The sequence below is a fragment of the Petromyzon marinus genome, chromosome 66 (assembly GCF_048934315.1).
Source record: "Petromyzon marinus isolate PM22_M1 ecotype Great Lakes invasive population chromosome 66, UKy_Petmar_22M1.pri1.0, whole genome shotgun sequence".
In the NCBI taxonomy this organism is placed as follows: domain Eukaryota; kingdom Metazoa; phylum Chordata; class Hyperoartia; order Petromyzontiformes; family Petromyzontidae; genus Petromyzon; species Petromyzon marinus.
Genome location: NC_133732.1, coordinates 8,410,041 through 8,434,440, shown reverse-complemented (window position 1 = coordinate 8,434,440; position 24,400 = coordinate 8,410,041). Strand labels below are relative to the sequence as shown.

Genomic DNA, 24,400 nt, shown 5'->3' with positions numbered 1-24,400 from the left:
TACTCACTCATCCATACAATAAACAACTCAATAAACCACTCACTGACTCAACTACTCACTAACTCAATCATTCACTCACATACACTCACTCACTCCACTTTGTACGTCTGCTTATTGAATCGCTCAATTCATTACTTATGCACATGATCTGCCACTCACTCAACCAATCAACCACTTATCCACTAAATCCATCAAGAACTCAACCACTCAATCTATCAATAACTCAACCACTCAATCCATCAATAACTCGACGACTCAATTCATCAATGACTTGACCACGCAATCCATCAATAATTCGATAACTCAATCCATAAATAACTCAACATCATCAGTGGTGTAGTAACTACATTATCAGTGGTGTAGTAACTACATTATCAGTGGTGTAGTGACTACATTATCATGTGGTGTAGTAACTACATTATCAGTGGTGTAGCAACTACATTTTCAGTGGTGTAGTAACTACATTATCAGTGGTGTAGTGACTACATTGTCAGTGGTGTAGTGACTACATTATCGGTGGTGTAGTAACTACATTATCAGTGGTGTAGTAACTACATTATCAGTGGTGTAGTAACTACATTATCAGTGGTGTAGTGACTACATTATCAGTGATGTAGTAACTACATTATCAGTGGTGTAGTAACTACATTATCAGTGGTGTAGTAACTACATTATCAGTGGTGTAGTGACTACATTATCATGTGGTGTAGTAACTACATTATCAGTGGTGTAGCAACTACATTTTCAGTGGTGTAGTAACTACATTATCAGTGGTGTAGTGACTACAGTATCAGTGGTGTAGTAACTACATTATCAATGGTGTAATGACTACATTATCAGTGATGTAGTAACTCATTATCAGTGGTGTAGTAACTACATTATCAGTGGTGTAGTAACTACATTATCAGTGACGTAGTAACTACATTATCAGTGGTGTAGTGACTACATTATCAGTGATGTAGTAACTACATTATCAGTGGTGTAGTGACTACATTATCAGTGGTGTAGTAACTACATTATCAGTGGTGTAGTAACTACATTATCAGTGGCGTAGTGACTACATTATCAGTGGTGTAGTAATTACATTATCAGTGGCGTAGTGACTACATTATCAGTGGTGTAGTAACTACATTATCAGTGGAGTAATAACTACATTATCAGTGTTGTAGTAACTACATTATCAGTGGCGTAGTAACTACATTATCAGTGGTGTAGCAACTACATTTTCAGTGGTGTAGTAACTACATTATCAGTGGTGTAGTGACTACATTGTCAGTGGTGTAGTGACTACATTATCGGTGGTGTAGTAACTACATTATCAGTGGTGTAGTAACTACATTATCAGTGGTGTAGTAACTACATTATCAGTGGTGTAGTGACTACATTATCAGTGATGTAGTAACTACATTATCAGTGGTGTAGTAACTACATTATCAGTGGTGTAGTAACTACATTATCAGTGGTGTAGTGACTACATTATCATGTGGTGTAGTAACTACATTATCAGTGGTGTAGCAACTACATTTTCAGTGGTGTAGTAACTACATTATCAGTGGTGTAGTGACTACAGTATCAGTGGTGTAGTAACTACATTATCAATGGTGTAATGACTACATTATCAGTGATGTAGTAACTCATTATCAGTGGTGTAGTAACTACATTATCAGTGGTGTAGTAACTACATTATCAGTGACGTAGTAACTACATTATCAGTGGTGTAGTGACTACATTATCAGTGATGTAGTAACTACATTATCAGTGGCGTAGTGACTACATTATCAGTGGTGTAGTAACTACATTATCAGTGGAGTAATAACTACATTATCAGTGTTGTAGTAACTACATTATCAGTGGCGTAGTAACTACATTATCAGTGGTGTAGCAACTACATTTTCAGTGGTGTAGTAACTACATTATCAGTGGTGTAGTGACTACATTGTCAGTGGTGTAGTGACTACATTATCGGTGGTGTAGTAACTACATTATCAGTGGTGTAGTAACTACATTATCAGTGGTGTAGTAACTACATTATCAGTGGTGTAGTGACTACATTATCAGTGATGTAGTAACTACATTATCAGTGGTGTAGTAACTACATTATCAGTGGTGTAGTAACTACATTATCAGTGGTGTAGTGACTACATTATCATGTGGTGTAGTAACTACATTATCAGTGGTGTAGCAACTACATTTTCAGTGGTGTAGTAACTACATTATCAGTGGTGTAGTGACTACAGTATCAGTGGTGTAGTAACTACATTATCAATGGTGTAATGACTACATTATCAGTGATGTAGTAACTACATTATCAGTGGTGTAGTAACTACATTATCAGTGGCGTAGTGACTACATTATCAGTGGTGTAGTAATTACATTATCAGTGGCGTAGTGACTACATTATCAGTGGTGTAGTAACTACATTATCAGTGGTGTAGTAACTACATTATCAGTGTTGTAGTAACTACATTATCAGTGGCGTAGTAACTACATTATCAGTGCTGTAGTAACTACATTATCAGTGGTGTAGTAACTACATTATCAGTGGTATAGTAACTACATTATCAGTGGTGTAGTGACTACATTATCAGTGATGTAGTAACTACATTATCAGTGGTGTGGTAACTACATTATCAGTGGAGTAATAACTACATTATCAGTGTTGTAGTAACTACATTATCAGTGGCGTAGTAACTACATTATCAGTGCTGTAGTAACTACATTATCAGTGGTGTAGTAACTACATTATCAGTGGTATAGTAACTACATTATCAGTGGTGTAGTGACTACATTATCAGTGGTGTAGTAACTACATCATCAGTGGCGTAGTAACTACATTATCAGTGGTGTAGTAACGACATTATTGAATGTAGTGCGTGTAGGTATATATGTCTATAAGTAGATATTACTCACTCACTTGTATCTACTGACTCTATTGGATGTAGGGCGTCTAGGCATAAATATGTCTATAAGTAGATACTATTCACTCACTAGTATCTACTGACTCTATTGAATGTAGGGCTTGTTGGCATGTATATGTCTATAAGTAGATACTACTCACTCACTTGTATCTACTGACTATTGAATGTAGGGCGTGTAGGCTTATATGTCTATAAGTAGATACTATTCACTCTGTAGCATCTACTGACTCTATTGAATGTAGGGCTTGTTGGCATGTATGTCTATAAGTAGATACTATTCACTCACTTGTATCTACTGACTCTATTGAATGTAAGGCCTGTTGGCATATATGCCTTCAAAATAAATCGACAAAATAAATAATAGATTATTTTAATCTTTCGTGACTGCAGGAATCCATTATCCGTGCTTCCTTCGGTGAAGTCACACAGTGGGTAGATGACAAAATAATAAATGAATTCGACGTTTCGGGTCACAACACAAGCCTTCCGTTGTGTTGCGACCGAAACGTCGTGTTCAATTTTTTTATTTTTTCTTCCATCTAAGTGACTTTACCGAAAGAACCAAAGATTATAAATCGATTTTTTTTTCGACAGCGGGATCGATAGCGTTTGTCAATCCGTCGAAATTGCAATTCTTCACCCCCACTATCTCAAACTTTTTTTGATCGGGGCCCTACCCTGTAGGACTCTCTCCCCCGTCAATTTTCGTCGACAGCTGAGAAAGTGATCGACAGTCGATACAATTAATCGATACAAGCTGTCGCCTCCGTGAGTTGCTCAGATTGTGAACTTTGCCGTGCATTTTGCCTCCTACCACACACGCGCCAACCAGTTGTTGTTACTCAACAACAAGTTATATCGATCTGACCCCAACAACAACAAAAAAAAAACCTCTATTATGGATGATATCGATAGCGAATGACTGCTACCGTGATAAAGCGACGGACCTCTATTGGGGCGGACACTTTTCTTCCTGATGATGCCCGTTGTAATTTACTGGCGAAACGTCGTACGTCAGATTGTCAACGTAGCTGTGGATTTGCCCCCCTCCCACACACGCACAGAAACCGTGCTTGTTCCTCGTAACGAATTTATCCGGGCTCTGTTTGACATGACGGACACCCCCACCCCCCACCTCCACCCCCACCCCCCACTTTGCTGATTGTCTGCGTTGGGTGGTGGCGGGTTTTAACGACACAACATTTAAAAAAGAAACGTTTACGCGATCTAACGGCAACAACAACAAAAAAACATCTCTATTGTGGATCCGGGATTATAACGTGCGAGTCAGCGTCTGTGTCCTGTCATCTAGGAAGCTATGCCAGCAACATTTTAGATTGTTAACACACGTAATAATAAATGTATACACGTGTGTGTGTGTGTGTTTTATTATTAAAGTGACCCAGTAGAAACGCGTCCACGTTCACACGGCAGGGCCTGCGTATGCCCATCGGAAGTCTATGCACTTGCTACCAAAGTGGTACGAATTTTTATCGACCTTGGGGACGGGATTATTGATGATGATGATGACAATTAATTCGTCCCTCCAAACCTCGATGATATAAAATACTCATTTGAATAATGTAAGCACTCACGGTATTGATATTCAATGCAATATGCCATAGAGAAGGGCACACGGTTTATATATAAATACTAGCTATAATACCCGGCTTTGCCCGGGACTTGGATTCACCATTGTTTCCCCAGTGGCGATGTTCACTACACACCACACCAGGTACTCGTTTGAGGCTGAGTCGACCTAAGGGGAGGCCCAGGACCGGTTCAAACAATCGTCACCGGTTGGTGGTGTCCGTGAGCGGGAATCGAACTCGGGTCGCCGGGTCCGTAGCGCGGCGTAGCGCTAACCGCTACACTACAATGCGTTACGCTTCCACACACACACAGACACACACAGATACACACACACACACAGATACACACACAGATACACACACACAGATACACACACAGACACACACAGATACACACACAGACACATACACAGCGCGCTAACCGCTACACTACAATGCGTTACGCTTCCACACACACACACAGATACACACACACACACAGATACACACACAGACACAGATATACACACACAGATACACACACACACACAGATACACACACACAGATACACACACACAGATACACAGCGCGCTAACCGCTACACTACAATGCGTTACGCTTCCACACACACACAGACACACACACACAGATACACACACACACAGATACACACACACACAGATACACACACACACACACACAGATACACACACACACAGATACACACACACACAGATACACACACACACAGATACACACACACACAGATACACACACACACAGATACACACACACACAGACACACACACACAGATACACACACACACACAGATACACACACACACAGATACACACACACACAGATACACACACACACAGATACACACACACACAGATACACACACAGACACAACGCTAACCACTACACTACAATGCGTTACGCTTCCACACACACAGACACACATACAGATACACACACAGACATACACACAGATACACACAGATACACACACACACAGATACACACACAGACAACGCTAATCGCTACACTACAATGCGTTACGCTTCCACACACACACACAGACACACACACACAGATACACACACAGACACACACACAGATACACACACAGATACAACGCTAACCGCTACACTACAATGCGTTACGCTTCCACATGCGAGGGTCACGTGACAGATGTGACGTCACAGCTCACTTGCCGTGCAAACAATAAATACATTATTGAGCTCCCCCCCTCCCCCCCCCCTAAAAAAAAATATATTTTTATAATGTTTGCATGGTGTACAGTCTGGAAAGTACCCACATGGTAAATGTCCAGTTTGTTGCATGTCCGGAAGCACGCTAAACATTTTGAACGGACACACGCAACCACAACTTTGCCTTTTACATATATATGGAGATTGGGAGGATGAATCATAGACCACCACTGATCATTATAATCACGCACAGACACAGCAATAGCGACTGACCCCAATGCCCAGGGCACTAACGGTGACGATACCACGGTCACGTTTATTGTACCGTAAATTCACTTTCGTTTCGCCTACGATGAGCGTGGTGGGCTAAGTACGGTGCGAAAGAAATCAGCGCTACGCTGGGCTGAGTAGCTGGTGTAGCGGTGCGTAGCGAACATCGCCACTGGGGAGACAAAGGCGGCCGGGCGTGGTGCTGGCCACCCACCCCCTCGTGTGCCGTGCCGGGCTTCATAGCTGCTGCTACTCGCTACTAACAGCACTTGCCCCAACAGTCTGTCACAGGCTACACGGGGGATCTTTGTCTTTGTGTGTTCACAGGCGATGCTGCTACTCGCTACTAACAGCACTTGCCCCTACAGCCTGTTACAGGCTACACGGGGGATCTTTGTCTTTGTATGTTCACAGGCGATGCTGCTACTCGCTACTAACAGCACTTGCCCCAACAGCCCGTTACAGGCTACACGGGGGACCTTTGTCTTTGTGTGTTCACAGGCGCTGCTGCTACTCGCTACTAACAGCACTTGCCCCTACAGCCTGTCACAGGCTACACGGGGGACCTTTGTCTTTGTATACGCAAACATCCCGGCCGGCGAACAGACACTTACAGACTACGCCTGCAACTATTCTAGCCCTGTCATAACCAAACGATATCAACGCATTGTTGGTTGATGTTTGACCAGGTAAGGAAGGCCCCACCACCACCACCGCTGAGCTGTTTGGCGGGGCCCCTGGGCGTTGTTCACAGATGATAGCAGCTCAAGCAAGTGACGGCTTAACGTCGTCATCGTCGTCACCATCGCGTGGGGAATCTGTAGCGGCGGGCGATGCGTTGGCAACGCGGCGGTGACCTCGATTCCAAAAAGTTCGAGGGGGGGGGGAAAAAAACCGAAGGACCCGGAGAAAAATCCTCGCAACCGATGATAAGAGAGAGAGAGAGACACGCAGACTCCAAATCTACAGCAGCAGGTATAGTCAGTCGGGATCGAACCCACGAGCTCCTGCACACCAGGCGAGGTAGTCAACATCTCCTAGCCACCGTGATGATGATGATGATGAGAGACGCAGACTCCAAATCTACAGCAGCAGGTATAGTCAGTCGGGATCGAACCCACGACGTCCTGCACACCAGGCGAGGTAGTTAACGTCTCATAGCCACCGTGATGATGATGAGGAGAGAGAGACGCAGACTCCAAATCTACAGCAGCAGGTATAGTCAGTCGGGATCGAACCCACGACCTCCTGCACACCAGGCGAGGTAGTTAACATCTCATAGCCACCGTGATGATGATGAGAGACGCAGACTCCAAATATACAGCAGCAGGCATCGTCAGGGTCGGGATCGAACCCACGACCTCCTGTGTACCGAGCGAGGTAGTTAACATCTCCTAGCCACCGTGATGATGATGATGAGAGAGAGAGACACACAGACTCCAAATCTACAGCAGCAGCAGTCATCGTCAGGGTCAGGATCGAACCCACGAGCTCCTGCGTTACCAGGCGAGGTAGTTAACAATCCCACAGACACATCCACGCAACATGCTCTCTGATGTGAATGCCAGAGTAAGGTCAGGGAGCCGTACTCGCAGTATCGAAGGCGAGTGCGTTCGCTTCGTACGGATGCCTGGTGCGTTGCTTATATTGTAAAAGCGCTGTAGCGTCGCCTTTATCAGAATCATCATCAGAATCATCATCAGAATCATCATCAGCAGCAGCAAGGCCGATATCGATCCTGCGAGACACGCAGAGCTAACCTCGTTGTCTTCACGTGATCACGGTGAAGACTAGGATACTACACTATACACTACACCATGTTACACTATACACTACACTATACTACACTATATACTACACTATACACGAGTGCTGTACTAGTATACTACACTATATACTACACTATACACTAGTGCTGTTCTAGTATACTACACTATATACTACACTATACACTAGTGCTGTACTAGTATACTACACTATGCACTACACTATACACTAGTGCTGTACTAGTATATTGCACTATACACTACACTATACACTAGTGCTGTACTAGTATACTACACTATACACTACAATATACACTACACTATACACTAGTGCTGTACTAGTATATTACACTATACACTACACTATACACTACACTATACACTAGTGCTGTACTAGTATACTACACTATACAATACACTATGCACTAGTGCTGTACTAGTATACTACACTATACACTACAATATACACTACACTATACACTAGTGCTGTACTAGTATACTCCACTATACACTACACTATACACTACAATATACACTACACTATACACTAGTGCTGTACTAGTATACTCCACTATACACTACACTATACACTACACTATACACTACACTACACACTAGTGCTGTACAAGTATACTACACTATACACTACACTATACACTACAGTATACACTACACTACACACTAGTGCTGTACTAGTGACGAATTGGCCACGTTCTGTTTACGTGACAACCCCTTACTCGGCCGTGTCGGGTGGTGGCGGGTTTAACGACGACACAACGTTCACATCTTAACGCGATCTAACCCAACAACACCTCCCTTACGGGGAGTGCTCGATGCGTCACCCATCCACTGCTTTGCACGTGGCAATGCAAAGTTGCCCGTTCATGCGGGCTTGTGCAGTTGAGACTTCCGATAACGCGCCAGCGATACGGTGAAATTAGTACAGGGTGATGTTATCATTATCATAGTGCAGGGTTTCATATTGTTGGTTCTTTCGGTAAAGTCACCACCACGTAGAAGGGAAACAATAAAATAATACAAATATAAAACAATAAATATAAAACAATAAGTGTTGTTTTAAATATTTTGTTTATTGTTTCCCTTCTACGTGGTGACTTTACCGAAAGAACCAAGAATAATAATTTTATTGTTTTACATTAATTGTATTGTTTTATGTTTTATTATTTAATTGTTTCCCTTCTACGTGGTGGTGACTTTACCGAAAGAACCAAGAATAATAATTTTATTGTTTTACATTAATTGTATTGTTTTATGTTTTTATTATTTTATTGTTTCCCTTCTACGTGGTGACTTTACCGAAAGAACCAAGAATAATAATTTTAATTGTTTTACAATAATTTTTTTGTTTTATGTTTTTATTATTTTATTGTTTCCCTTCTACGTGGTGACTTTACCGAAAGAACCAATAATAATAATTTAATTGTTTTACAATAATTGTATTGTTTTATGTTTTTATTATTTTATTGTTTCCCTTCTACGTGGTGGTGACTTTACCGAAAGAACCAAGAATAATAATTTTATTGTTTTACAATAATTTTATTGTTTTATGTTTTTATTATTTTATTGTTTCCCTTCTACGTGGTGGTGACTTTACCGAAAGAACCAAGAATAATAATGTTATTGTTTTATATTTTTATTATTTTATTGTTTCCCTTCTACGTGGTGACTTTACCGAAAGAACCAAGAATAATAATTTTATTGTTTTACAATAAATTTATTGTTTTATGTTTTTATTATTTTATTGTTTCCCTTCTACGTGGTGACTTTACCGAAATAACCAAGAATAATAATTTTAATTGTTTTACAATAATTTTTTTGTTTTATGTTTTTATTATTTCATTGTTTCCCTTCTACGTGGTGACTTTACCGAAATAACCAACAATATGAATCCCTGCAGTCACGAAAGCTTCAAATAAAAATAGTGCAGGGTGTTTAAAATTTAATTTATTTTTTTAAACACTCACATGGGACTATCGTTTTTTTTGTTTAAATCCGAACAAGAACGGATGCCGCTACACTGTTAACGTGATACCGAACTTGACGTTCATAGCTTCGAAGAGTCTCTCGCACTCGTTCGACATCGTTGTCAAGAACGCGGAGGAGACAAACCTCTCGTGGAGTCGTCGTTTGCTGCTGCTGTTGTTGATGATGATGAACATTCTCAGAAGTGTTGATAAAAAATAATAATGTTAAAGCCTTCCCCTCCCCCCCCCTGTTTCATGGCGGATGAGTGATGTTCTACAAGGGCTTAGACAAGCCCGAGTAACACGTTGCAGGACGGAGAGACGATCGAAATCGCTCCGAACGGAGCTCAGCATCGACCCGTAACAACAAGAGGCACTTCGATGCGCCGGGCCGATTATTCGAATATGAATATTGAGTTGCTTTTGTGTGAACGCGGTGTGCGCACGTTTCAAAGCGAGTCACGCATTAGACGTTCATGTCAGGGGGCTTTAGCAGGTACATCACGGGACCGAACGGAAACCTTTTTATAGCGAGGGATCGTGTTCGAATGAACGACACGCGGTGATTGTGGCGTTTCTCTTCGATTGTTTCAACGTCTTAACACGACTGTTTAATTGCCCGAAAGGGTCAAACGTTATTATCGATCTTGATTTGAAGCTTTCGTGACTGCAGGCATCAATACTCTTTGGTTATTTCGGTGAAGTCGCGTAGGTAGAAAATAAAATAAATGACGACGTTTCGGGCGCAACGCAAGCCCCCGTCATCAGATTTCCCACCTGTAGACTAACACAGCACATAGACTAACACAGCACATAGACTAACACAGCACATAGACTAACACTACCCATAGACTAACACTACACATAGACTAACACAGCACATAGACTAACACTGCACATAGACTAACATTGCAGATAGACTAACACTACACATAGACTAACATTACACATAGACTAACACAGCACATAGACTAACACTGCACATAGACTAACATTGCAGATAGACTAACACTACACATAGACTAACACAGCACATAGACTAACACTACACATAGACTAACACTACACATAGACTAACACTGCACATAGACTAACACAGCACATAGACTAACACAGCACATAGACTAACACTACACATAGACTAACACTGCACATAGACTAACACTGCACATAGACTAACACTACACATAGACTAACACTGCACATAGACTAACACTACACATAGACTAACACTGCACATAGACTAACACTGCACATAGACTAACACTGCACATAGACTAACACTGCACATAGACTAACACTACACATAGACTAACACTGCACATAGACTAACACTGCACATAGACTAACACTGCACATAGACTAACACTGCACATATACTAACACTGCACATATACTAACATTGCACATAGACTAACACTGCACATAGACTAACACTGCACATAGACTAACACTACCCATAGACTAACACAGCACATAGACTAACGCTACACATAGACTAACACTACACATAGACTAACACTACACATAGACTAACACTGCACATAGACTAACATTGCACATAGACTAACACTACACATAGACTAACACTGCACATATACTAACACTGCACATAGACTAACATTGCACATAGACTAACACTGCACATAGACTAACACTGCACATACACTATCATTCCCGACCCTCTAACCATGACGATTCTTCGTCATGAATCAGATCCGGTTATGCGCATTGTAAAGCTATAGACATCCTACAGAGTGGACGCTTTGGTGTGTTCCGCACGTAACGTCGTGATTTATTTTATATTCTACCTACGTGACCTTACCGAAACAACCAAATGGTATTACTATTATTATCATCATTATTACGTTATAACAGGGGTTAGAATAGTTGTGGACACAGGCTGTAGCTGTGTGTTGGGCAGACTTTTGTTACATTTTGTGCGAACACTCCCAGATAGGGCACGGCCATTCACGGCACCGTCAAATCAACATCAGCGCGGTTGCGCGTGGGATCAGTAGCGCTAGTACCGTGGATTTACGTGATTGTCATCGATGGCATCTGATTATGTCTGTCACAATATGTCTGCGCGTTCTCGTTGGTTCTGTCGGTAAAGTCACGTGGGCAGAAAATGAAACGAATCGCGACGTTTCGGGGCGCAGGGCTACAAGTGTCCGTCATCGGGGTGTGAAAAGCGTAATTGTGACAACGTGCTACGCGGCTTTACCGAGAGAACCAACGAGTATGGATTTCTGCAGTCACGAAAGCTTCAAATCTAGATTTTTTTGTTTTTAAAAACACACTCTGATAGTATGATGATGGTGATGGTGATGATGATGCATTGTCCTTGAAACTGATTGGTCCACACCAGAGACAGCTTTCTTTTGAGCCTCGTCTCACAACGGTGGTGAGACCAGAGGACGCCACGCTAATCTCTCACATCTACGTTGACGTACAAATTCCTTCTCTAGCTCAGCCCACTTACCCTTGGGTTGACCACACCAAAATCCGATATGAACTATTGTTGCGGGAGCAGCTCTTTATACCATGTCAGCAGCTCTCCTGCTGTGCCTGTCCCACCTGATGACGGTCCCTTGTGTTGCGATCGAAACGTCTTGATTTATTTTATTGTTCTAGCTTACGTGACGTTACCGAAAGAGCCAAAGAGGACGGATTCCTGGAGTCACCGAAAGATTCAAATCAATGAATAGGCACCTTCGTGGATTCAAAGTGCATCAGTTGCTCGAGTTGCTTAGCCGGTAACGTTACTTACATTCGTATTTGATGTGATCGCTCTTTTGGAGCAGACGAATAATCACCATCAATGATCAATCGTGATCATCAATCATCTCCTCCAAGGTCTACAATGATAGAGACCACTTTGTAGGATGTCTATTGCTTTACAATGGGCGTAACTGGCTCTGATTTATGACGAGGTATCGCTATGGTTAGAGGGTCGTGCAATGTTAGTCTATGTGCAGTGTTAGTCTATGTGTAGTGTTAGTGTACATGTAGTGTTAGTCTATGTGCAGTGTTAGTCTATGGGTAGTGTTAGTCTATCTGCAGTGTTAGTCTATGTGCAGTGTTAGTCTATGGGTAGTGTTAGTCTATGTGCAGTGTTAGTCTATGTGCTGTGCTAGTCTATGTGTAGTGTTAGTCTATGTGTAGTGTTAGTCTATGGGTAGTGTTAGTCTATGTGCTGTGTTAGTCTATGTGCTGTGTTAGTCTATGTGTAGTGTTAGTCTATGTGCAGTGTTAGTCTATGTGTAGTGTTAGTCTATGTGCAGTGTTAGTCTATGTGTAGTGTTAGTCTATGTGCAGTGTTAGTCTATGTGCAGTGTTAGTCTATGTGTAATGTTAGTCTATGTGTAGTGTTAGTCTATGTGTAGTGTTAGTCTATGTGCAATGTTAGTCTATGTGTAGTGTTAGTCTATGTGTAATGTAATGTTAGTCTATGTGTAGTGTTAGTCTATGGGTAGTGTTAGTCTATGTGCAGTGTTAGTCTATGTGCTGTGTTAGTCTATGTGTAGTGTTAGTCTATGTGCTGTGTTAGTCTATGTGTAGTGTTAGTCTATGTGCTGTGTTAGTCTATGTGTAGTGTTAGTCTATCTGCAATGTTAGTCTATGGGTAGTGTTAGTCTATGTGTAGTGTTAGTCTATGGGTAGTGTTAGTCTATGTGCTGTGTTAGTCTATGTGCAGTGTTAGTCTATGTGTAGTGTTAGTCTATGGGTAGTGTTAGTCTATGTGCTGTGTTAGTCTATGTGCAGTGTTAGTCTATGTGCAGTGTTAGTCTATGTGCAGTGTTAGTCTATGGGTAGTGTTAGTGTACGTGCAGTGTTAGTCTATGTGTAGTGTTAGTCTATGTGTAGTGTTAGTCTATGGGCAGTGTTAGTCTATGTGCAGTGTTAGTCTATGTGCAGTGTTAGTCTATGTGCAGTGTTAGTCTATGTGCTGTGTTAGTCTATGTGCAGTGTTAGCCTATGTGCTGTGTTAGTCTATGTGCAGTGTTAGTCTATGTGCTGTGTTAGTCTATGTGTAGTGTTAGTCTATGTGTAATGTTAGTCTATGTGCAGTGTTAGTCTATGTGCTGTGTTAGTCTATGTGCTGTGTTAGTCTATGTGCAGTTAGTCTATGTGCTGTGTTAGTCTATGTGTAGTGTTAGTCTTTGTGCAGTGTTAGTCTATGTGTAATGTTAGTCTATGTGCAGTGTTAGTCTATGTGCTGTGTTAGTCTATGTGTAGTGTTAGTCTATGTGTAGTGTTAGTCTATGGGCAGTGTTAGTCTATGTGTAGTGTTAGTCTATGGGTAGTGTTAGTCTATGGGCAGTGTTAGTCTATGTGTAGTGTTAGTCTATGTGTAGTGTTAGTCTATGTGTAGTGTTAGTCTATGTGCAGTGTTAGTCTATGTGCTGTGTTAGTCTATGTGTAATGTTAGTCTATGTGCAGTGTTAGTCTATGTGCAGTGTTAGTCTATGTGAAGTGTTAGTCTATGTGCTGTGTTAGTCTATGTGTAGTGTTAGTCTATGTGCAGTGTTAGTCTGTGTGTAGTGTTAGTCTATGTGTAGTGTTAGTCTATGTGCAGTGTTAGTCTATGTGCTGTGTTAGTCTATGTGCAATGTTAGTCTATGTGCAGTGTTAGTCTATGTGTAGTGTTAGTCTATGTGTAATGTTAGTCTATGTGCTGTGTTAGTCTATGTGCAGTGTTAGTCTATGTGCAGTGTTAGTCTATGTGTAGTGTTAGTCTATGTGCAGTGTTAGTCTATGTGTAGTGTTAGTCTATGTGCAGTGTTAGTCTATGTGCAATGTTAGTCTATGTGCAGTGTTAGTCTATGTGTAGTGTTAGTCTATGTGTAGTGTTAGTCTATGTGCAGTGTTAGTCTATGTGCAGTGTTAGTCTATGTGCAGTGTTAGTCTATGTGCTGTGTTAGTCTATGTGCTGTGTTAGTCTATGTGCAGTGTTAGTCTATGTGCAGTGTTAGTCTATGTGCAGTGTTAGTCTATGTGTAGTGTTAGTCTATGTGTAGTGTTAGTCTATGTGCAGTGTTAGTCTATGTGCAGTGTTAGTCTATGTGTAGTGTTAGTCTATGTGCTGTGTTAGTCTATGTGTAGTGTTAGTCTATGTGCAGTGTTAGTCTATGTGTAGTGTTAGTCTATGTGTAGTGTTAGTCTATGTGCTGTGTTAGTCTATGTGCTGTGTTAGTCTATGTGTAGTGTTAGTCTATGTGCAGTGTTAGTCTATGTGCTGTGTTAGTCTATGTGCTGTGTTAGTCTATGTGCTGTGTTAGTCTATGTGTAGTGTTAGTCTATGTGTAGTGTTAGTCTATGGGCAGTGTTAGTCTATGTGTAGTGTTAGTCTATGTGCAGTGTTAGTCTATGTGCAGTGTTAGTCTATGTGCTGTGTTAGTCTATGTGCAGTGTTAGTATATGTGTAGTGTTAGTCTATGTGTAGTGTTAGTCTATGTGTAGTGTTAGTCTATGTGTAGTGTTAGTCTATGTCGGTGCCTGCTGCTGCTGCTGTGTATTTGGAGTCTGCGTCTCTCTCACCACGACGTGTTCGAGCTATTTGGCTGTTCCTGTAAATTTCCACGGGACGACGATGAAGCTGATGAAGATGATGATGATGACGATGATGAGGCTGATGATGATGACCATGATGATGAAGCTGATGATGATGATGATGAAGTTGACGACGATGATGAAGCCGGCTTTGTCGCACCGCTATCGTTTGCCACGGCCATCCCGCACCATCCTGAACCAGACCCACCACTAACGCAGCTCGCTCAGCAGTGCCCCCCTTAAACAGCCAACAGTCGAATCAAGCTGTGCCGCCCCCCAACTCTATCGCATCTCGTGCGTGCATTTGGGGGGCTGGTGGAGTTGGTGGTGGTGGTGTTGCTGGTGGAGTTGGTGGTGGAGTTGGTGTTGGTAGTGGAGTTGATGGTGGTGTTGGTGGTGGAGTTGGTGGTGGAGTTGGTGGTGTTGGTGGTGTTGGTGGTGGAGGTGGTGTTGCTGGTGGTGTTGGTGGTGGAGTTGGTGGTGGAGTTGATGGTGAAATTGGTGGTGGAGTTGGTGGTGTTGGTGGTGGAGTTGGTGGTGGAGTTGGTTGTGGAGTTGGTTGTGGAGTTGGTGGTGGAGTTGATGGTGGAGTTGGTGGTGGAGTTGGTGGTGTTGGTGGTGGAGTTGGTGGTGGAGTTGGTTGTGGAGTTGGTGGTGGTGGAGTTGGTGGTGGTGGAGTTGGTGGTGGTGGATTTGCTGGTGGAGTTGCTGGTGGAGTTGTTGTTGGTGTTGCTGGTGGTGTCGCTGGTAGAGTTGCTGGTGGAGTTGGTGGTGGAGTTGGTGGTGGTGTTGCTGGTGGTGTCGCTGGTGGTGTTGCTGGTGGAGTTGCTGGTGGAGTTGCTGGTGGAGTTGCTGGTGGTGTTGCTGGTGGAGTTGCTGGTGGAGTTGGTGGTGGTGGTGTCGCTGGTGGTGTTGCTGGTGGAGTTGCTGGTGGAGTTGGTGGTGGTGTTGCTGGTGGAGTTGCTGATGGTGTTGTTGGTGGTGTCGCTGGTGGTGTTGCTGGTGGAGTTGCTGGTGGTGTTGGTGGTGGAGTTGCTAGTGGTGTTGCTGGTGGTGTTGGTGGTGGAGTTGCTGGTGGTGTTGCTGGTGGTGTTGGTGGTGGTGGAGTTGCTAGTGGTGTTGCTGGTGGTGTTGGTGGTGGTGGTGTTGCTGGTGGAGTTGCTGGTGGAGTTGGTGGTGGTGGTGTCGCTGGTGGTGTTGCTGGTGGAGTTGCTAGTGGAGTTGGTGGTGGAGTTGGTGGTTTTGGTGTTGCTGGTGGTGTCGCTGGTGGTGTTGCTGGTGGAGTTGCTGGTGGAGTTGCTGGTGGTGTTGCTGGTGGAGTTGCTGGTGGAGTTGGTGGTGTCGCTGGTGGTGTTGCTGGTGGAGTTGCTGGTGGTGTTGGTGGTGGAGTTGCTAGTGGTGTTGCTGGTGGTGTTGGTGGTGGAGTTGCTGGTGGTGTTGCTGGTGGTGTTGGTGGTGTTGCTGGTGGTGTTGGTGGTGTTGCTGGTGGAGTTGCTGGTGGAGTTGGTGGTGGTGGTGTCGCTGTTGGTGTTGCTGGTGGAGTTGCTGGTGGAGTTGGTGGTGGAGTTGGTGGTGGTGGTGGTGTTGCTGGTGGTGTCGCTGGTGGTGTTGCTGGTGGAGTTGCTGGTGGAGTCGCTGGTGGTGTTGCTGGTGGAGTTGCTGGTGGAGTTGCTGGTGGTGTTGCTGGTGGTGTTGCTGGTGGAGTTGGTGGTGTCGCTGGTGGTGTTGCTGGTGGAGTTGCTGGTGGTGTTGGTGGTGGAGTTGCTGGTGGAGTTGCTGGTGGTGTTGCTGGTGGTGTTGGTGGTGGAGTTGCTGGTGGAGTTGCTGGTGGTGTTGCTGGTGGTGTTGGTGGTGGTGGAGTTGCTAGTGGTGTTGCTGGTGGTGTTGGTGGTGTTGCTGGTGGAGTTGCTGGTGGAGTTGGTGGTGGTGTTGCTGGTGGTGTTGCTGGTGGTGTCAGTGATGGTGTCGCTGGTGGTGTTGCTGGTGGAGTGGTGGTGGTGTTGCTGGTGGAGTTGCTGGTGGTGTTGCTGGTGGAGTTGCTGGTGGTGTTGGTGGTGGAGTTGCTAGTGGTGTTGCTGGTGGTGTTGGTGGTGGAGTTGCTGGTGGTGTTGCTGGTGGTGTTGGTGGTGGTGGAGTTGCTAGTGGTGTTGCTGGTGGTGTTGGTGGTGTTGCTGGTGGAGTTGCTGGTGGAGTTGGTGGTGGTGGTGTCGCTGTTGGTGTTGCTGGTGGAGTTGGTGGTGGAGTTGGTGGTGGTGGTGGTGTTGCTGGTGGTGTCGCTGGTGGTGTTGCTGGTGGAGTTGCTGGTGGAGTTGCTGGTGGTGTTGCTGGTGGAGTTGCTGGTGGAGTTGGTGGTGTCGCTGGTGGTGTTGCTGGTGGAGTTGCTGGTGGTGTTGGTGGTGGAGTTGCTAGTGGTGTTGGTGGTGGTGTTGGTGGTGGAGTTGCTGGTGGTGTTGCTGGTGGTGTTGGTGGTGGTGGAGTTGCTGTTGGAGTTGGTGGTGGTGGTGATGTTGCTGGTGGAGTTGCTGGTGGAGTTGCTGGTGGTGTTGCTGGTGGTGTTGCTGGTGGTGTTGCTGGTGGTGTTGCTGGTGGTGTTGGTGGTGTTGCTGGTGGAGTTGCTGGTGGAGTTGGTGGTGGTGGTGTCGCTGGTGGTGTTGCTGGTGGAGTTGCTGGTGGAGTTGGTGGTGGAGTTGGTGGTGGTGGTGGTGTTGCTGGTGGAGTTGCTGGTGGTGTCGCTGGTGGTGTCGCTGGTGGAGTTGCTGGTGGAGTTGGTGGTGGTGTTGCTGGTGGTGTTGCTGGTGGTGTTGGTGGTGGTGGTGTTGCTGGTGGTGTTGCTGGTGGAGTTGCTGGTGGTGTCGCTGGTGGTGTCGCTGGTGGTGGTGTCGCTGGTGGAGTTGCTGGTGCATCGGTGGTCCCCACGTGGAACCCGCGTCCACCCGAGTTCGACTCCCGCTCGAAGCCACAAATGAGTTCGAGCTCAGATTGCGTTCCACTTCGCTGTCCATCACTTCATCCAGCACCACCCCCCCCACCACCACCACGCTGCGATGAACTCGCTGGCTACGTACGGCACGAACAAAATCCGGCGTGCGCCACACGCGCGTGCCCCAGGGACGCTCGATCCGAAACGCGTCCATCCTCCCCCTAGGTCGACTCAGCCTAAAAAAAATACCACCCCCCCCCCCCTCCCCCGCCCCGCCCCGCCGCGCCCCTGGTGTAGCTAGCGGTCTAGTAGTGTCGATTAAACATCGCCGCCGACAACCCCAGCCGAGGAAGACAAAGGCGGCCGGGCGTGGTGGATGCCGGCCCCCTAACCCACGCCTCTCATCGCGGCGTTGGCGCGGCTGCTCAGCTCGCACTTGCCCCCAACAATCTGTTGAGGCTACACCGGTGGAGGTGAACCTTTGCCTCTTTGTATAACCACCTTCGACGATTGTAACTAATGAAGTTATTTTTGTTAATATCTTTTGCTGTGAAATCACGGAGGAGCGATGGGACTCGAGTAACCTGCAACGCGTGAGTTGCAATGGAGATATACTAGGGTGGTGGGCGCAATTGGTATCCGTGAGCGTTGTATTTGTTGTGTGAGTGTGGTGTGTGTGTGAGTGTGGTGTGTGAGTGTGGTGTGTGTGTGAGTGTGGTGTGTGTGTGAGTGTGGTGTGTGAGTGTGGTGTGAGTGTGGTGTGTGTGTGTGTGAGTGTGTGGTGTGTGTGTGAGTGTGAGTGTGGTGTGTGTGTGAGTGTGGTGTGTGTGTGAGTGTGGTGTGAGTGTGGTGTGAGTGTGGTGTGTGTGTGTGAGTGTGGTGTGTGAGTGTGGTGTGTGTGTGAGTGTGGTGTGAGTGTGGTGTGTGTGAGTGTGGTGTGTGTGAGTGTGGTGTGTGTGAGTGTGGTGTGTGTGGTGTGTGTGTGAGTGTGGTGTGAGTGTGGTGTGAGTGTGGTGTGTGTGTGAGTGTGAGTGTGTGGTGTGTGAGTGTGGTGTGTGAGTGTGGTGTGAGTGAGTGTGTGTGTGAGTGTGGTGTGTGTGTGAGTGTGGTGTGTGTGTGTGAGTGTGAGTGTGTGGTGTGAGTGTAAGTGTGTGGTGTGTGTGAGTGTGTGGTGTGCTGTGTGTGGTGTGAGTGTGAGTGTGGTGTGTGTGAGTGTGCTGTGTGTGAGTGTGTGAGTGTGTGTGTGGTGTGTGAGTGTATGTGGTGTGTGAGTGTGTGGTGTGTGTGTGAGTGTGAGTGTGGTGTGAGTGTGGTGTGTTGTGTGTGTGAGTGTGAGGTGTGTGTGAGTGTGTGGTGTGTGTGTGAGTGTGGTGTGAGTGTGGTGTGAGTGTGGTGTGTTGTGAGTGTGGTGTGTGTGAGTGTGGTGTGTGTGAGTGTGGTGTGAGTGTGAGTGTGTGGTGTGAGTGTGAGTGTGGTGTGAGTGTGGTGTGTGTGAGTGTGGTGTGTGTGAGTGTGGTGTGTGTGGTGTGTGTGAGTGTGGTGTGAGTGTGGTGTGTGTGAGTGTGGTGTGAGTGTGGTGTGTGTGAGTGTGGTGTGAGTGTGAGTGTGTGGTGTGTGTGTGAGTGTGAGTGTGTGGTGTGTGTGAGTGTGAGGTGTGTGAGTGTGGTGTGAGTGAGAGTGTGTGGTGTGTGTGGTGTGTGTGGTGTGTGAGTGTGTGGTGTGTGTGTGTGTGAGTGTGTGGTGTGTGAGTGTGGTGTGAGTGAGTGTGGTGTGTGAGTGTGTGTGGTGTGTGAGTGTGTGTGGTGTGTGAGTGTGTGTGGTGTGCTGTATGTGTGAGTGTAGTGTGAGTGTGTGTGGTGTGTGTGTGAGTGTGGTGTGTGTGAGTGTGGTGTGAGTGTGTGGTGTGTGTGAGTGTGTGGTGTGAGTGTGAGTGTGTGTGAGTGTGGTGTGTGTGTGAGTGTGTGGTGTGAGTGTGTGGTGTGTGTGAGTGTGCTGTGTGAGGGTGTGGTGTGAGTGTGGTGTGCTGTGTGTGAGTGTGGTGTGAGTGTGTGAGTGTGGTGTGTGTGAGTGTGTGTGAGTGTGTTGTGAGTGTGTGGTGTGCTGTATGTGTGAGTGTGGTGTGAGTGTGTGTGAGTGTGGTGTGCTGTGTGTGTGAGTGTGGTGTGAGTGTGGTGTGCTGTGTGTGTGAGTGTGGTGTGAGTGTGAGTGTGTGGTGTGCTGTGTGTGAGTGTGTGGTGTGCTGTGTGTGTGAGTGTGTGTGAGTGTGTGAGTGTGGTGTGTGTGAGTGTGTGTGAGTGTGTTGTGAGTGTGTGGTGTGCTGTATGTGTGAGTGTGGTGTGAGTGTGTGTGAGTGTGGTGTGCTGTGTGTGTGAGTGTGGTGTGAGTGTGGTGTGCTGTGTGTGTGAGTGTGGTGTGAGTGTGAGTATGTGGTGTGCTGTGTGTGAGTGTGTGGTGTGCTGTGTGTGTGAGTGTGTGTGAGTGTGTGAGTGTGGTGTGTGTGAGTGTGGTGTGCTGTGTGTGAGTGTGTGTGAGTGTGTGAGTGTGGTGTGTGTGAGTGTGTGTGAGTGTGTTGTGAGTGAGTGGTGTGCTGTATGTGTGAGTGTGGTGTGAGTGTGGTGTGCTGTGTGTGTGGTGTGAGTGTGAGTGTGTGGTGTGCTGTGTGTGAGTGTGTGGTGTGCGGTGTGTGTGAGTGTGTGTGAGTGTGTGAGTGTGTTGTGAGTGTGGTGTGCTGTGTGTGAGTGTGTTGTGAGTGTGGTGTGCTGTGTGTGTGTGTGTTGTGAGTGTGGTGTGAGTGTGGTGTGCTGTGTGTGAGTGTGTTGTGAGTGTGGTGTGCTGTCTGTGAGTGTGTTGTCAGTGTGGTGTGCTGTGTGTGAGTGTGTTGTGAGTGTGTTGTGAGTGTGGTGTGCTATGTGTGAGTGTGTTGTGAGTGTGGTGTGCTGTGTGTGAGTGTGTTGTGAGTGTGGTGTGCTGTGTGTGAGTGTGTTGCGAGTGTGTTATGAGTGTGGTGTGCTGTGTGTGAGTGTGTTATGAGTGTGGTGTGCTGTGTGTGTGTGTTATGAGTGTGGTGTGCTGTGTGAGTGTGTTGTGAGTGTGTTGTGAGTGTGGTGTGTTGTGTGTGAGTGTGTTGTGAGTGTGTTGTGAGTGTGGTGTGCTATGTGTAAGTGTGTTGTGAGTGTGTTGTGAGTGTGGTGTGCTGTGTGTGTTATGAGTGTGGTGTGCTGTGTGTGAGTGTGTTATGAGTGTGGTGTGCTGTGTGAGTGTGTTGTGAGTGTGTTGTGAGTGTGGTGTGTGAGTGTGTTGTGAGTGTGGTGTGCTATGTGTGAGTGTGTTGTGAGTGTGTTGTGAGTGTGGTGTGTGAGTGTGTTGTGAGTGTGGTGTGCTATGTGTGTGTGTGTTGTGAGAGTGGTGTGCTGTGTGTGATAGTGTTGTGAGTGTGCTGTGAGTGTGGTGTGCTGTGTGTGAGTGTGTTGCGAGTGTGTTAAGAGTGTGGTGTGCTGTGTGTGAGTGTGTTATGAGTGTGGTGTGATGTGTGTGAGTGTGTTGTGAGTGTGGTGTGCTGTGTGTGAGTGTGTTGCGAGTGTGTTATGAGTGTGGTGTGCTGTGTGTGTGTGTGTTATGAGTGTGGTGTGCTGTGTGAGTGTGTTGTGAGTGTGTTGTGAGTGTGGTGTGTTGTGTGTGAGTGTGTTGTGAGTGTGTTGTGAGTGTGGTGTGCTGTGTGTGAGTGTGTTGTGAGTGTGGTGTGCTGTGTGTGATAGTGTTGTGATTGTGTTGTGAGTGTGGTGTGCTGTGTGTGAGTGTGTTGTGAGTGTGTTGTGAGTGTGGTGTGCTGTGTGTGTGTGCTGTGTTTGTGGTGTGCGTGCTGGAGTCATTACTCGGAGTTCTCCAGTGTCCTTGTCTCCGTGTCTCTTCGTCCACGTCTCCCCGTGTCTCACTCCACGTGTCTCACCCCACGTGTCTCCCCGTGTCTCACCCCACGTGTCTCCCCGTGTCTCACCCCACGTGTCTCCCCGTGTCTCACTCCACGTGTCTCCCCGTGTCTCACTCCTCGTGTGTCACTCCACGTGTCTCCCCATGTCTCCCCGTGTCTCACTCCACGTGTCTCACTTCCCCTGTCTCACTCCACGTATCTCACTGCACGTGCCTCCCCATGGCTCACTCCTCGTGTCTCACTCCCCGTGTCTCCCAGTGTCTCACTCCACGTGTCTCACTCCACGTGTCTCCCCCTGTCTCCCTGTGTCTCACTTCCAGTGTCTCTCTGTGTCTCACTCCCCGTGTCTCACTCCCCGTGTCTCACTCCCCGTGTCTCCCCGTGTCTCACTCCCCGTGTCTCACTCCCCGTGTCTCCCCGTGTCTCCCTGTGTCTCACTCCCAGTTTCTCCCCGTGTCTCCCTGTGTCTCACTCCCAGTGTCTCGCTCCACGTGTCTCCCCTTGTCTCACTCCCTGTGTCTCACTCCCCGTGTCTCCACGTGTCTCCCCGTGTCTCACTCCCAGTGTCTCACTCCACGTGTCTCCCCTGTCTCCCTGTGTCTCACTTCCAGTGCCTCTCCGTGTCTCACTCCCCGTGTCTCACTCCCCGTGTCTCACTCCCCGTGTCTCCCCGTGTCTCACTCCCAGTGTCTCACTCCACGTGTCTCCCCGTGTCTCACTCCCTGTGTCTCACTCCCCGTGTCTCCCCGTGTCTCCCCGTGTCTCACTCCCTGTGTCTCACTCCCCGTGTCTCCCCGTGTCTCGTGGAGTCGAGTGACTCTTGCTGACTCCTGGTGATTCGGAGACACGGGGAGACACGGGGGGGATGGGGGTAAAAGATGACGGGAGAGTGGGGGGAGAGTGGGGGGGGAGAGTGGGGGGGGGGAGAGTGGGGGGGGGGGAGAGTGGAGAGGGGGGGACGAGAGAGGGAGGGAGAGGAGGAGAGTGGTGGGGAGAGAGGGAGGGAGGGAGGGAGAGGAGTGGGGGGAGAAAGAGCTTTGTGACGTGCTCCATAACGTCTGGCATCAGAGCGGCGTCCTTCACGGACCACAACCTCATCGTGCTCCGTGTCAGGCTGGAGAGGCCCCCCACGTGAGGGCGCCTCCCACTGACACTTTAACAAACTCGCCGCTGGAGGATGGCGCCTTCGTAGAAATGTTCGAGGACTTCCGGGAAGCGTGGCGAAAAACCAAAACGCGGTTTCGACTCTCTGGCCCAGTGGTGGGATGTGGGCAAAGCGCACACCGGGCTGCTGTGCCAACAATGCACCTGGGGGAGCACCAGACTGAAGGACGCGGACATCACCGGGGTGGAGTGCCCGAGTCCTCGATTTGGAGGGTCGCGTCGCCGAGGACAGCGACCCCCGCTCCTCTGCGAGAATACGAGGAGAAGAGGGAGCGTCTCAAAGGGCTACAGGAGGAGCAGACGAGTGGGGCCGTTTGTGCGATCCCGAGTGAAGCTCATCACCGACCTCGACACGGGATCCCCGCTTTTCTACTCCCTCGGGAGGCAGAACGGGAGGCGCAAATCCACGGAGTGGCCTCTTTGATGGTGCCGGTGTCCTGGTGCACGAACTCCGGCAGAAGTCGACCATCATCGGAGACTTCTGCGGCAGCCTGTTCTCTCCCCTGAAGAGACATCGGGAGCGGCCCAGGCGGAGGCATTGAGCGGTCTACCCTCCCTGGGGGAACACGGGGAAAGAGCTACTGGAGCAAAAGCTCACCAGGAATGACCTTGACGCAGCTGTAGGAGGACTGGCCCCAAATAAATCCCCAGGATTGGACGGCCATCCCTACGGGGAGGACTACAGAGAGGTGCTGGAGGAAGCCTCTGTGACCGGGGTGATGCCTCAGTCTTGGAGGAGGGCGGTGCTCACTCTGCTTCCCAAGAACGGAGGACCTGAGGCACCTACTTAACTGGCGTCCGGTGTCTCTCCTGAACACCGACTACAAAATATTGACGAAGGCTCTCTCCCTGCGACTGAAAGGGGTGATTGCACAAGTCCTAAACGGGGACCAGTCCTACACCATCCCCCGGATGAACCATCCACGACGGAATCTTCCTGGTCAGGGACCTCATCGCGGTGTCCCAGAGGTTGGGCATCCCAATCACGTTTCTGGCCCTTGACCAGGAAAAGGCTTTTGACAGAGTGGACCACAAATACCTGCTGGGAACCCTCAAGAGCTTTGGTTTTGGGGATGCCTTTGTCCGAACGATCCGCCTACTCTACA

General features: G+C 47.0%; 1 protein-coding gene across 3 annotated transcripts in view; it reads right to left on the bottom strand.

Moving 5' to 3' along the window:
* Nucleotides 1-24,400, bottom strand: part of NR2E1 (nuclear receptor subfamily 2 group E member 1) — a 133,039-nt gene that overhangs the window by 52,227 nt on the left and 56,412 nt on the right. For 2 of the 3 annotated variants that reach the window (XR_012930345.1, XM_076054490.1), the window contains exon 1: nucleotides 22,075-23,002. The exons of the other annotated variant lie outside the window; for it this stretch is intronic. The gene's annotated coding sequence lies outside the window, so the exon portion shown is untranslated. Of the gene's footprint in view, nucleotides 1-22,074; nucleotides 23,003-24,400 lie in introns of those variants that run through there. 3 annotated transcript variants of the gene reach the window in all.